General features: G+C 39.3%; 1 pseudogene across 1 annotated transcript; it reads left to right on the forward strand.

Moving 5' to 3' along the window:
- The first annotated feature begins 161 nt into the window (after nucleotides 1-161).
- LOC308265114 (NEDD4 family-interacting protein 1-like) lies at nucleotides 162-13,450 on the forward strand (annotated as a pseudogene). Its single transcript has 3 exons — nucleotides 162-226; nucleotides 12,683-13,000; nucleotides 13,249-13,450. The product of its transcript is annotated as an NEDD4 family-interacting protein 1-like (transcript).
- The last annotated feature ends 501 nt before the right edge of the window (nucleotides 13,451-13,951 follow it).

A 13,951-nucleotide genomic window follows, 5' to 3' on the forward strand; every position in this document is an offset into this window, starting at 1 on the left:
CTGGTGGTCATGGTTGGCCCAGCTGGGCCCAGCCAACCCAGTCAGTGGGTCCTGCTGGCTGTGAGGTCCGCGGGGATAAGGGCCTGTACCAGAACATAATGGGCCCCGGGTGTACTGTCCCTCCCCGGCCGGGGACAGCTCCCTCTGCAGGCTTGCCCAGGATGGCTCTTGGTAGGATGAAAGTCCCGGGGGCTCTGCTGTCTCATGTCCTCTCCCCACTGCAGAAGTGAGGCCGCTGCTTTATCTAGTTAACTGAGGTCATGACACATACAGCTTCTGGAGCCAGAGCTCGTCTACAAGCCCTTGGCACATGCTCACAGGCTCCTTGCTGTAGCACGTGTGTACTGCTTTCCACGGTGGGGCCAGGGTGCAGGCTGTTTCCCAGGCGCTGGGGACCTTCCATCTAGCACCATGTCACACTGCTTTCTTTCAATCCATTTCATTTGGCCTCCACACTGACCTGGGGACATGGATGAGGCTGCAGCAGCAGTGTTTCTAGTAGCCAAGAACTAAAAAATTTGTCCAGCATGAAACAGCTTATTACTAGTGATGACAGTAAGAAAATGACCTGCCATTTTGGGACACTCACTGTGTGCCAGGCACGTGCTGACCCTGGTGCATGCTTAACCTCATTGTAACTTCATAAGCAACATGGTGTGACAGGCATTTTTATCCTCGTTTTACTGTCAAGAGAGGTGTAGATGGTTTGTGACTCTGTGAGGTTGTAAAGAGAGTAACTGGTAGAACCAGACCCTGAACCTGTTTCTCATCAGCTGCAGGGACCTATCTGTCATCCCCAGCAGTCACTTGACCCTAGTTCTTCCTGCAAAACTGCTTCACAACATGACACTGGGAACAGATTAACAATTCACGGCTAGCAAAAGCACAGTGCCTGCTGTTTAAATGACGCCTCTCTCTGCTTAGACACATTTCTGCTTAGAATAACTTGTCTAAAGCCAAACAGCCCAAAGTGTGAACTTCCCATTACTTAGTCCTTCAATAAACACCCAAAATAATATTATACTTTTATTAACTGCTTGACACATCTACATATTACCTTTTTTCTACTTTTTTTTTTTTTTTTTTTTTTTTTGCGGGACTGGAGATGGAACCCAGGGGCATTCTACCACCGAGCTACACCCCCTCTGCCCTATTTTTTATTCTTTATTTTGAAACAGAGTCTCACTAAGTTACGGAAGGCCTAAGTAGCTGAGGCTGTCCAAGAACCGCCATTCTCCGGTTTCAGCCTCCCGAATGCTGGGATTACAAGCATGCACCATCACGCCTGGCACTTTTTCTCTACTTGTATTGGCTGCATATTTTTTGATTGCCACTTCATAATGAGTGTTTTATAGTATCTTTTTTTGTATATAAGGGATAATTCAGTCCTTCCTATAGGGTAGTTGATCAAATTTTTTTTGATCACTAAAAACCACTAAATTTTTTTTTAGTGATAAATGAAAATAAAAAAATGTATCTTCACACACAGGTCCACTAGCTGTTTCTAGTACTGTTTCAGGTTTGAGCTAGGTGTTGATAAGATCAGAGCCCTCTGCTAACAATTATCCTGATCTGATTATATGACATCTTCCACAAACTAATTTCTGGCATCATATATTTCAAAACTTGTTTCTCCACTAATACACACTTAACTCCCAGCACCCGGTACCCTAGGATACATGTGTACTAGCCAAAGATCTTGGGTCCTGTAACACATGTTTTGGTGTTACAAGAGAAAATGTCTGTGTAAGCAGTGCTAGAAACCCTCCCCAGCCCTGGCAGAGGCCCTGCTGCTTTACCACCAAGCCCGGCTGGTAAACATATTTTCTATGTAATTATTAGGATAATATCAGGAGAGCAGACTCATTTTCCTCCTTCCTTAAAAACATCTAACTATGGAATAAGCTCCTTACAATCAACACAGCCAGCTTGGATTTCAGGTTCCCAAGTGTTGGATATGGATCTTTAAAAACAAAGTATGATTTCCAAACTCTTTATTGTGTGATGATAGTGGATGCAGATTGGTTCGTGAGTCTTGCGTGGTATGAGAGTCCATTCCCTGAGATCTTCGGTGTTTCTGATGGTTTCACAGCACTGGACTCTGCACCCTTGTGTGACCATCTCACACCAAAAGGCTGTTTTGGAAATCAAAAATTTCAGCCTGGTTTCAGCCCCTCTGCAGACAAAAAGTAGATTTGATTAGAATAGATTTGCTACTTGCTATGTTATATATATTTTTTCTTCCTTTTTATGAGGGGGGATTGTACACAAGGGCATTCTACCTTTAACCTACACCCCAGACCTTTTATTTTATTTTATTTTTATTTGGAAACAGGGTCTTGCTAAGTTGTTTAAGGTCTTGCTAAGTTGCTGAGGCTGGCCTTGAAACCATGATCCCCCTGTCTAAGTCTCCAAAGTACTGGGATTACCGGCAGGCGTGCACCACTATGCTCAGCTTGTACATATACTTTTCTTGATACTTACAGTAGAAAACAAACATTGGACATCACTGTGTTTGGATGAGAGCATTATAAGCCTTGAAAAGTAATTTAAAAGCCACACGTGGTGGTGCACACTTGTAACACCACACTGAGGAGATTGAGACAGAAGGATCATGGTTCATGGCCAGCCTCGGCAATTTAGTGAGACTATTTCAAAACAAAAGAATAAAATAGGGCTGGGGGTGTAGTTCAGAGGTAGAATGCCCCTGGTACCACACACACACATAAAGTTAAATTAACACTAGGAATTTACTGCAAATCCCTTATATAGTCATTAAAATGTTATTAATAAACCGGGCGTGGTGGCTCACACTTGTAATCCTGGCATTTTGGAGGCTGAGACAGGACGATCACAGGTTCGTGGCCAGCCTCAGCTATTAAGTGAGGCCCTTTGCAACTCATAAAGAACCTGTTTCAAAATAAAGAATAAAAAAATTGGGCTGGTGGAGTAGCTTGGAGGTAGAATGCCCCTAGGTTCCATCCCAAGTGCCGCAAAAAAAAAAAAAAAGTTATTAATATCCACACACTAAGGCTGGGAAGGGAAGAACTTTTAACTCCAAGTAAAGTTACAGTGCTCATTAATTATAAAATTGTAATCCATAATTATAAAATTATGAAGGAGAATATTCAAACTTGGAAATAAGGTTAAAATAACTTTTTTATTTTTTAGTATTGGGGATGAATCTATGGGTGTTCTACCTTTGCTATACCCACAGCCTCATTTTTCATTTTGAAACAGATTTCGCTAAGTTGCTGAGGGGCTCACTGTGTTGCTGGGGCTGGCCTCAAACCTGCGATCTTCCTGTCTCAGCTTCCCAAGTACCAGGATTACAGGCATGTACCACCACACCTGGCTAAATGACAATCCTTCAGTGTCACATGAGAGCACCATTTAAGAAGACTGCATGGCAGTCATATAATTCTCCAGGGAGAGCAATTTTGTTTAACAAACAGTATTTTCTAGAATTAGAGTTCACATTTAACAACTCCATAGAGGCTAAAATAAGTGAAATGGATGGAATGCAATTTTTTTTAAGTTCTGGGGGTTGAACCCAAGGCACCTCTGATCTATACCCCCGGCTCAATTTAATTTTTTTTTTTTTTTTTTTTTTTTTTGCGGGTTTGGGGATGGAACCCAGGGGACATGTGACCTCCAAGCTACACCCCCTGTCCTACTTTTTATTCTTTATTTTGAAACCAGGTCTCACTGAGTTGCAGAGGGCCTCACTAAGTAGCTGAGGCTGTCTGCGAACCGCGATCCTCCAGGTCTCAGCCTCCCGAATACTGGGATTACAAGTGTGCGCCACCACGCCCGGCTTCAGTTTAATTTTTATTTTGAAATAGGGTCTCACTAAATTGCTGAGCACTTCGCCAAGTTGCTGAGGTTGGACTTGAACCTGCGATTCTCCCATCTCAGCCTCCCAAGTACTGGGATTACAGGTGTGTGCCACCACACCTGGTTTTGTTTTTTGTTGTTGTTTTGTTTTTCCCTGTTCAATAGAAAAGACAGCCTTTCACAGAAACAGAAAAAAAAAAAAAAATCAGTCCTAAAACTCATATGGAAAAACAAAAGATCCAGAATAGCCAAAAGCGTTCTCAGTGATAAGAACCATTCAGGAGGCATGATACCTGACTTCAAACTATACTAGAGAGCCATTGCAATAAAAAAAAAAAAAACAAACAAAGCATGATACTGGCACAGAAGCACATAGAACCACACACTTAGAACCAATTGATTTAAAATTTGAGCTGGGTATGATAGCACACACCTGTAATACCAGTACGTGGGAGGCTGGGATAGAAGGATTGCAGGTTCATGGCCAGGCTTAGCAACTTAGCAAGGTCCTCTGTAACTTACTGAGAGAGACTCTGTTTCAAGTAAAAGAATAAAACAGGGCTGAAGATGTAGCTTGGAAATAGAATGGCCTTGGGTTCCATCCCCTTACCACATAAATAAATAAATAAATAAATAAATAAATAAACAAACAAACAAATAAGAAAGGTAACTATTCACAGATCCCGTTTTCAGAGTACACAGATAAAAATAATTCAATATGGTGTTTTGAAGTACATGGGTCTGCTTTACTGATCTTGATGTAGATATTTAAGAGATGACAATAGAAATCTAAATTTTAAAGTACTCATATATACTCATTGTATATAACCAATAAGGGAAAATATACACATAATATTCTCCTTAACATGTTGGACACTATGATTGATTTTGACAAACCAATGAAAATACAAATCAGTGATCAAAAGTACAACAATAAGCTGGGCTTGCTGGCATATACCTAAATCCCAATACTTTGGAGGCTGAGATAGGAGAATCAAGGTTTCAAGGCCAGCCTCAGCAACTTAGGCCCTCACTCAGCAATTTAGCAAGACCATGTTTCCAAATAATAAAAAAAATAAAATAGGCTGGGGGTGTAGCTCATTAGTAGAATGCCTCTGGACTCAATCCCCAGTACCATACACACAAAAAAGGTACAACAACATAGACTTTTAAAACATAAAATACATGATACCTTAAAAGATGACATGTGTAATTGTTTCCTCCTCTTTTTATTCTTTTTGTCTTTCTTGATGTTTCAACTTTTGTCCTACAAAAAGTATATTGATAAATGAGTAAATAAAGTAAAGATAAATAGACCTTATTTATTTTTGAGCAGTGACTATATTCACATGGCTTAAAATTTAAAAGAAAAATGTCTCTTTTCTACCTGTTACACAGCCATCAATTTTCCCCTGTATTAATTACTAAGGACTGCTATCACAAAAAAACACAGCTGAGTGGTTTAAACAACAATACTTATTTTTAACAATACTAGAAGCTAGGAGCCAGGCATGTGGTGCATACCTGTAATCCCAGTACTTGGGAGACTGAGAAAGGAGGATCACATGTTTGAGACCAGCCTCAGCAACTCAGCAAGGCCCTTTGAAACTTAGGCCCTGTTTCAAAACAAAAAATTAAATAGGGCTAGGGTGTAGCTAAGAGGTAGAATGCTCCTGAGTTTAATCCCCAGTACCAAAAAAGAAAAGAAGAGAAAAGGAAATGAAAAGGAAAAGAAAAGAGAAAAGAAAATTAGAGGATAGGAAAGCCACAATTAATGTGTTAGTATATCCCATGTCTGATGAACACCCTCTTTCTGGTCTGCAGACTACCTCTTCTCCTGGTATCCTCAGAGAGTAGAGAGAGAAATCTCGGGTATATTTTCCTTTTTTTGTAAGGGCACTAATCCCACCATAGGGGCTTTACCCTCCTAATCTTATCTAGACCTAAGTGCCTCCCTAAGTCCCCATCTTTTAATACCATCACATAGGGTGTTAAGGGTTTCAACATATGAATTTTGGGGGGATACAGTCCTTAAAATTTCCCAAAGACAGTAGCAAATCTTACAAATTTTGTACATGTCTTTCTAAAGATACTTGTACTTAAGGGCTAACAGGAGTGTGTATATTCTCCATCCGCACTATTTCCATAAGTGGAATTTATACACCATTCTATGTAGACATAACTTGAAGGCCATTTATAATCAGTAAGCAAAGGATTCCTTAATATTTTTATGATTACAATATATTAAATTGATTTAATCAGTCTACTATAAATGGAGATATATGTTGTTTCAAATCTCTTATTATAAACTGAATAACCTGTAAACATGTCATTTCCCAAGTGTGTGAAAATATCTGCAGAGTAATGACTAGATGTGAAACAGGGGAATACAGAGTATATATTCTTCTACTTTTTAACACATATTGTCAAATTGCCTTCTACTGAAGCTATATCGATTTTCTGTCACTAGCAGAGAGAGTACTTACCTTCCCAAATCTTTACCTATATGATGTCTCCCCAATTAATTTAAATTTACACTTCTCTTATTTTGAGTAAGCTTAAGATTTTTTTTTTTTTTTTTGGGTGGTGGTGGTACTGGGGATTGAACCCAGGGGTGTTCTACCTCTGAGCTACAACTCTAGCTTTTTTTAGTTTTTGTTTTTTGAAACAGGATCATGCTAGGTTGTTGAGAGTTTTGCTAAATTGCTAGGTCTTGGCTTAGAACCTGAAATCCTCCTGTCTCAGCCTTCTAAATACTAGGATTATAGGCATGTACTATTACAACTGGCTTAAGAATCTTTTTATAAAGTAAAAAGCAATTTGTATTTCCATTTTTGTGAGTTGTGTGATATTATCTGCACATTTGTCTATTAGTAGGGCTTTTTCTCATGGATCAGTCAATGTGTTAAATCAGTGTTAAACTGTTCAGTGTGATCAGCCCCACTCTAAGTCACATGGCCCAATGCCCCTAGCAAACTGGGCATAACATTTCAAGGGTTCAGAAATGAACTCCTAAGGGTCAGACTGCTGTTCAGCAAGGATATTTCTTTACTACATACCTATATTTTTATTTATTTATCTATTCTATTGTTGATATTTATGTTCCTTTTACTTTTTTTTTTAAGATATAAAAACCATTGAAGGCTGGGCGTGGTGGCTCACACTTGTAATCCCAATGCTTAAGAGGCTGAGACAGAAGGACTGCAGGGTTTGAAGCCAGCCTCAGCTACTTGGTGAGGCTCTTAGCAACTTAGTGAGACCCTGTTTCCAAAAGTATAAAATAAGTCTGGGAGTATAGCCCGGAGGTAGAAAAGCCCCTGGGTTCCACCCCCAGTACAATATCTACAAGAAAGAAAAGAAAAGAAAGGAAGAAAGAAAGAAAGAAAGAGAGAAAGAAGGAAGACCATTACAATGAATAATCTTTTACATTGGTTTAGAAGTGCATGAGTTTTTTATTTTATAATATATGTAGAAAGTCTTTTCCCTTCATCTATGATTAAGACCCCCCCACACTCCTGTAGTACTTAGGATGAACCCATAGGTGTTCTACCTCTGAGCTACCCCAACCCCAGCCATTATTTTTTATTTTGAAACAAGATCTTACCGAGTTACCATGCACTGGCCTTGACATTGCAATCCTCCTGTCTCAGCCTCCCTAATACTAGGGTGACAGTCAAATCCACTGAGCCCAACAGTGATTAAGATTTTAAAACGTTACAATATTTTTTGCAATTCCTTTGTAATTCTTTATATGCAAATTGTGTGTGTGTAAGTCTGTGTGTGCATGTGCACGTATGTTTATGCATTTGTGTGTTATTGGGGATTGAACCCAGGGGCATTTGACCTGTGAGCTCTGTTTTATTTTTTATTTTGAAACAGGTTCTCACTAAGTTGCTGGGCCTGACCTTGAATATGTGATCTTCATGTTCAGCCTGTTTCAGTCTCCCAAGTACTGGGATTGCAGCTCTGTACTGTCATGCCCAGTTACATATAAACTTTGATCCATCTGGAGTCTATCCTAACAAATAGATGAGGTATGGATCTAGCTTTACATTTTCTCCAGATAGCTAGTAGCCACAATACTATTCTTAAATAAGCCATCTGAGGTGACTTGAGCTAACTCCTTTATCAAGGCTGTATGTGCTGTGTTGCTGTTGTTTCTCTAAGATGTTCATTTAACCTAGTATCAATATCTCAGTCTTTTAGTTTTATATTTTCAGTATCTGATTATGGTCAGCTTCCCCCTAATTATTATTATTGACTTATTTTGCTATACTGGGGATTGAACTCAGGGGCATCCTATCTCTGAGCCACCCCAGCCCTATTTTTTATTCTTTATTTTGGAACACTAAATTGCAGAGGGCTTCACTAAGTTTCTGAGGCTAACTGAAAACCTGAGATTCTCCTGTCTCAGCCTCCCAAGTACTGGGATTACAAGCATGCTCCTAGTCGTACTTTATTTTTGAAATAATGTCTGCATTGCTGAGGGGTCCTGCTAAATTGCAGAGGCTGGCCATGACCTGCAATCCTCCTGTCTGAGTCGTCCAAGTACTAAGATTTATAGGCGTACACCACCACAACCAACTCTCCCCGTTATATCTTAAAAATAAATCTTAAAATATATCTTAAAAATAAAATTTTAATTTAAAATATATTTTAAAAATAAAATTTTAATAAAATTTCTAGGTGTAAGAATGTATATCCTGATAATTATAATTTTATTTTTCCTTTCTAATTTATATTCCAATTTTGTTTCGTTTGCTGCTATCTCTAAAATAAGAGATAATACTTTTTATAGTTTTTGACTGTAATAGTAATGCTTTTAGTATTTTTCTAAATTTAAAAATTATAGAAAAGTTGCAAATACAGTATAGTTGACCTTCCCTATCCAAGGGTTCCATATCCGTGGATTCAACCAGCTGAAGACTGAAGATGTAGTTAGGGTTACAATGGTCATATCTGTACTGAAAAAGACTTTTTTCTTGTCACTATTCCCTATCAATACAGTGGAACAACTGCTTACATAGCATTCACATTGTGTTATACGTAATCTAGAAATGACGTAAAGTACGTGAGAAGATGTATGTAGGTTAGATGCAAATACCATTCCATTCCATTCCATATGAGGGGCCTGAGCATCTGCAGAGTTGCATCTATGGAATGGGGAATCCTGGAACCAGTCCTCCATAAACACTGAGGGATAACTATATTATGAACATTTTTTGCCCGAACCATATGAGAGGAAGTTGCTACCTAACAAACAAAAATAGTCTCTGATGTAGCCACAATTTTATATCAAAATTAAAAAACAAACACCAATACATCACTATCATCTAGTGTCTGGACCTCATACATGTTTTTCCAACTCTTCCATGAACGTTCTTTATTAAGGTCAGAAGGCATTGCACTGCATTTCGATGGCATATCTCTTTAGTTTTCTTCAATGAAGAATAGTTCTTTAGTCTTATCTTGACTTTTATAATGATAGATTTTTTAGATTATAAAATATCTCTCAATTTGTATGATTTCTCACTATGCAACTTAGGTTATTTATCTGCAATGCACTGAATGTTTGCATCCACCCAAAATGCATATGTTGAAACTCTAATCCCAATATGACAGAGGGTTCTGAGGAGGGGTCCCTTATGAATGGTATTAGTTCCATTATAAGAACAGGCCAGGGAGCTAGCTAGCCCTCCTTCTGTCATGTGAGGAGACAGAAAGAAGACTGCTCCTATAAACAAGGAAGCGAACATTTACCAAGAACCCAACCACACCCTCATCTCACACTTTCAGCTTCCAAAACTGTGAGAAATGTGTTGTTTAAGCCACAAACCTATGATAGCTTGTTATAGCAGCCTAAAATAAGATAGCACTACTGTAAGGAATATCACAGAAGTTATTCTGTGTTTGTCTCAAAGCATCCCATCAAGTGAGACGTGATTTATTTATTTATTAACAGTACTGAGGATTGAGCTCAGGGGCATTCTAACTTCAAGATACACCCCCAGCTGTTTTTTATTTTTGAAACAGGTCTCACTAAGTTGCAGAGGGCCTCACTAAGTAGCTGAGGATGGTCAAGAACCTGCGATCCTCCTGTCTCAGCCTCCCAAGTACTGGGATTACAAGTATATGCCACTATACCCAGCTTAATTTATTTTTTTAAATATGTCTTGTGGTACTGGGGATTGTTTTTTATTTTTTATTTTTTTATTTTTTAAATTAAATTTTTATTTTTATAAGTGGAACATATTGAGAGTGGTGTACATTTACATTGTGCTTCATGCCCTTCCCCTTCCCTTTCCCTCCCCCAATAGAGAGTGTCCAGGTTAATCATGTTGTATTTATGCTATTACACATATTCGTATGTAGCTCCTCCATTGAACAACCTCAGCTTTCTTCCTCTCCTATCCTTCCGTTCAAGCTTTGCTGAGATTTCCCTCCATCATCTGGAATCCCTCTGGTATTACCACTACTCCCTAGCTTGGACATATTAGAGAAAATATATGTCCCTTCTCTTTCTGTGCTTGACTAATCTCACTTAACATAATGTTCTCTATAACCTTCCATCTTCTTGCAAATGGTATTATTTTATTTTTCTTTATAGCTGAATAGAATTCCATTGTGTGTATTTCCCATAATTTTGCAATCCATTCATCTGTTGATGGAGATCTAGGTTGGTTCCATATTTTAGCTATTACAAACTGTGCTGCTATAAACATGTGTATGCATATGTTAACGTAGTTCTCTGATTTCAACTCCTTTGGAAAGATACCAAGGAGTGGTATAGCCGAATCAAATGGTGGATCTATTCCCAGTTTTCTAAGGAATCTCCACACTGATCTCCATAGTGGCTGAACTACTTTGCACTCCCACCAACAGTGTAAAAGAGTTCCTCTTTCCCCACATCCTCGCCAGCAATTGTTGTTGTTTGATTTCTTTATGCTTGCCATTCTGATTGGGGTTAGATGGAATCTCAGCGTCATTTTGATTTGCATCTCCCTGATGGCTAGTGATGTTGAACATCTTTTCGTGTATCTATTGGCCCTTTGTATCTCTTCTTTTGTGAAATGTCTATTCGTTTCAGTTGCCATTTCTTGATTGGTTGTTTGTTTTGCTAGTGTAGAGTCTTTTGAGCTTTTTGTATATTCTGGATATTAGCCCCCTATCAGAGTGGTGGCTGGTAAAGATCTTCTATTCTGTAGGCTTCTTCTTTAGGTTCTTGACACTCCCAATAGTGCCACTAACTGGGAACCAAGCTTCAACAAGTGAGCCTTTGGGGACTTCCCAGATCCAAACTATAACATATGGTATGCAGAAAGGCAAAGAAAACTCTGAAATTTTATTGGAATAGAAATTGTATTGGAATAGAAGTTATCAATATTAACTTTGCTTTATTAATTTTGGTTAATATCAAAGGCTCACTTGTTGAAAGCTTAGTTCTCAGTTAGTGGCACTATTGGGAGGTGGTGGAAACTATAGAGGGTGTGGCCTAGTTGGAAACTACAGGTCAGTGAGGGGTGACTTTCAAGGGTCCTTGGCACTGGTGCATGTTCTCTCTCTCCATTTCTTGACCACGATGAGGTGAACAGTTTTTCCGCACCACACTGCCATGGTATTTTTTTAATGGGTGCATTATAATCATATATAACAGTGAGACCCATGGTGATACATTCATATACACACCTAACATTATTTTGTCTGTTTTCTTCTCTGTACCTTCCTACCTCTCCTCTGATTCCCCTCCCCTTCTCTACTTGTCTCTTTATTTTATGAGGGCCTTTTTCTTTCTAGCTTCCACATATGAGAGAAAACATGCAACTCTTGATTTTCTCAATGACTTGTCTCTCTCAGCATGATCTTCTCCAGTTCCATCCATTTTCCTGCAAATAACATAATTTTATTCTTCTGACATGATATTCTGCCATACTACAGGCCCAGAAACAATGGAGCCAAGTGACCATAAGCTGAAGCCTCTGAAACTGTATGCCAAAGTCTTTCCTCTTTTTTTTTTTGGTAGTACTAGGGATGGAACCCAGGACAGTCTATCTCTGAGCTACACCCTCAGCCCTATTTTATTTTTTATTTTGAAACAGCTCCTCACAAAGTTGCTGAGGCTGGTCTTAAACCTATGATCCTTCTGTCTCAGTCTTCTAAGTACTGGGATTATAGGCACTTGTTGCCATGCTTAGCTAACTCACAATATTTGTATCTTCTCTCTACCAAATGAAAATCTGGTTATCACCACTATGTAAACGTATTTATTCATTTGCTCAAACTTGAAATAATTTCAGAGTTACTATATCCTACTGCAAAGAAAAATTCTATATTATTTTATATGTTTTAAATTTTATATTCTGTCATATTTGATGTTATTCTATTAATATTTGGTTTGTCTTCTTTTTTATTTTATCTTGAAGGCATTTTTTTTCTTTGTGGTACTGGGGATAGAACCAAGGCCAATCTACCTCTGAGCTACACCCCCTGCCCTATTTTTTATTCTATTTATTTACTTATTTATTTATTTATTTGGTGGTACTGGGGTTCCTAGAAACCCTTCTACCTCCGGGCTACACTCCCAGACCCATTTTTAAAATATTTTTAATTGGAAGCAGGGTCTCTTAAGCCAGCAAGGCTAGCTTCGAACCAGCGCGATCCTCCTGTCTCCGCCTCTCAAGCGCGGGGATTACAAACCACGCCTGGCTTATTCTTTATTTTGAAACAGGGTCTCACTGGGCTGCAAAGGGCCTCACTAAGTAGCTGAGGCTGGTGGAGAACTGTGATCCTCCTGTCTCAGCCTCCCAAATGCTGGGATTACAAGCATATACCACCATGCCCGGCTGAGTGCAGCATATTTTGACTACAAAGATGAGTCAGACTTTCCAAAGCCCCCATCTTACAATGTGCTACAACAGCACTCAGGTACAGAGAAGCAGAGAGAACCAAGGCTCAAGCCACCATTCCTTTGGTTCCTGAAAGAGATGAGGATTTTGTGGGGTGGGATGATTTTGATGATGCTGACCAGCAAAGGAGAGGAAATGATGGGATTTTCATGTTAACTTTGTTCATGGTGTTCCTCTTCAACTGGACTGGGTTTTTCCTGTCTTTTTTGCCTGACCACCTCAGCTTCAGGAAGACATGGGGCCATCTCAGGGTTTTGTCTGTAAGTAGATCCTAATAGGTTTTTCCGCCTATTTCCCTGGTTGCTGTGTGTGTGTGTGTGTGTGTGTGTGTGTGTGTGTGTGTGTGTGTGTGTGTGGTATTGGGGATAGAACTCAGGGGAATTCTACCTCCGAGGTACACCCCCCAGCCCTATTTTTTCTTTATCTTGAAACAGGTTCTCACTAAGTTGTGGAGGGCCTCACTAAATAGTTGAGGCTGGCCACAAACCTGCGATTCTCCTGTCTCAACCTCCCAAGTACTGGGATTACAAGCATGCGACACCATGCCCGGCTTCCCTGGATACTTTGATGGTCAGTACTGGCTCTGGTGGGTGTTCCTGATTTTAGGCTTTCTCCTGTCTGTCAGAGAGTTTATCAATTATACAAGAATTCTGTAGATGCTGGAAACTTTATGAAATCTTCCCAGGACCAGAGTTCTCTTTATTTATTAAAGATGTTTTCTGGAAAAGGCCTTCCTGTGTTTATGAATTCTCTTGCAAGAAGCAAGAGCACATCTGCAGGAAGTAAATCAAGATGTGGAAAACAGTGGAATAATTGCCTGCTTCAAAAATAAAGTACTGTTGAAGCCAGGGATAGTGGTGCACGCTTGTAATCCCAGTATTTGGGAGGCCGAGAAAGGAGGATCGCAGGTTCCAGGACAGCCTCAGCTACTTAGTGAAGCCCTTTGCAACTCAATGAGACCCTGTTTCAATATAAAGAATAAAAAATAGGGCTGGGAGTGTGGCTCGAAGGTAGAATGCACTTGGGTTCCATCCCCAGTACTGCAAAAAAAAAAAAAAAAAAAAGGTACTGTTGAAAATGATCACTTCTATTTGTTCCTAGGTGTAAGATTTTAATAGTTAATGTAGAATTCTGTAATCATTGAGCTGTTAGTGGTTAATGTTTGAAAAGCTCTTGCAATCAAGTCTATGATGTATTAATAATGCCTTATG

Source organism: Muscardinus avellanarius (assembly GCF_963383645.1).
Source record: "Muscardinus avellanarius genome assembly, chromosome: 7".
Classification (NCBI taxonomy): domain Eukaryota; kingdom Metazoa; phylum Chordata; class Mammalia; order Rodentia; family Gliridae; genus Muscardinus; species Muscardinus avellanarius.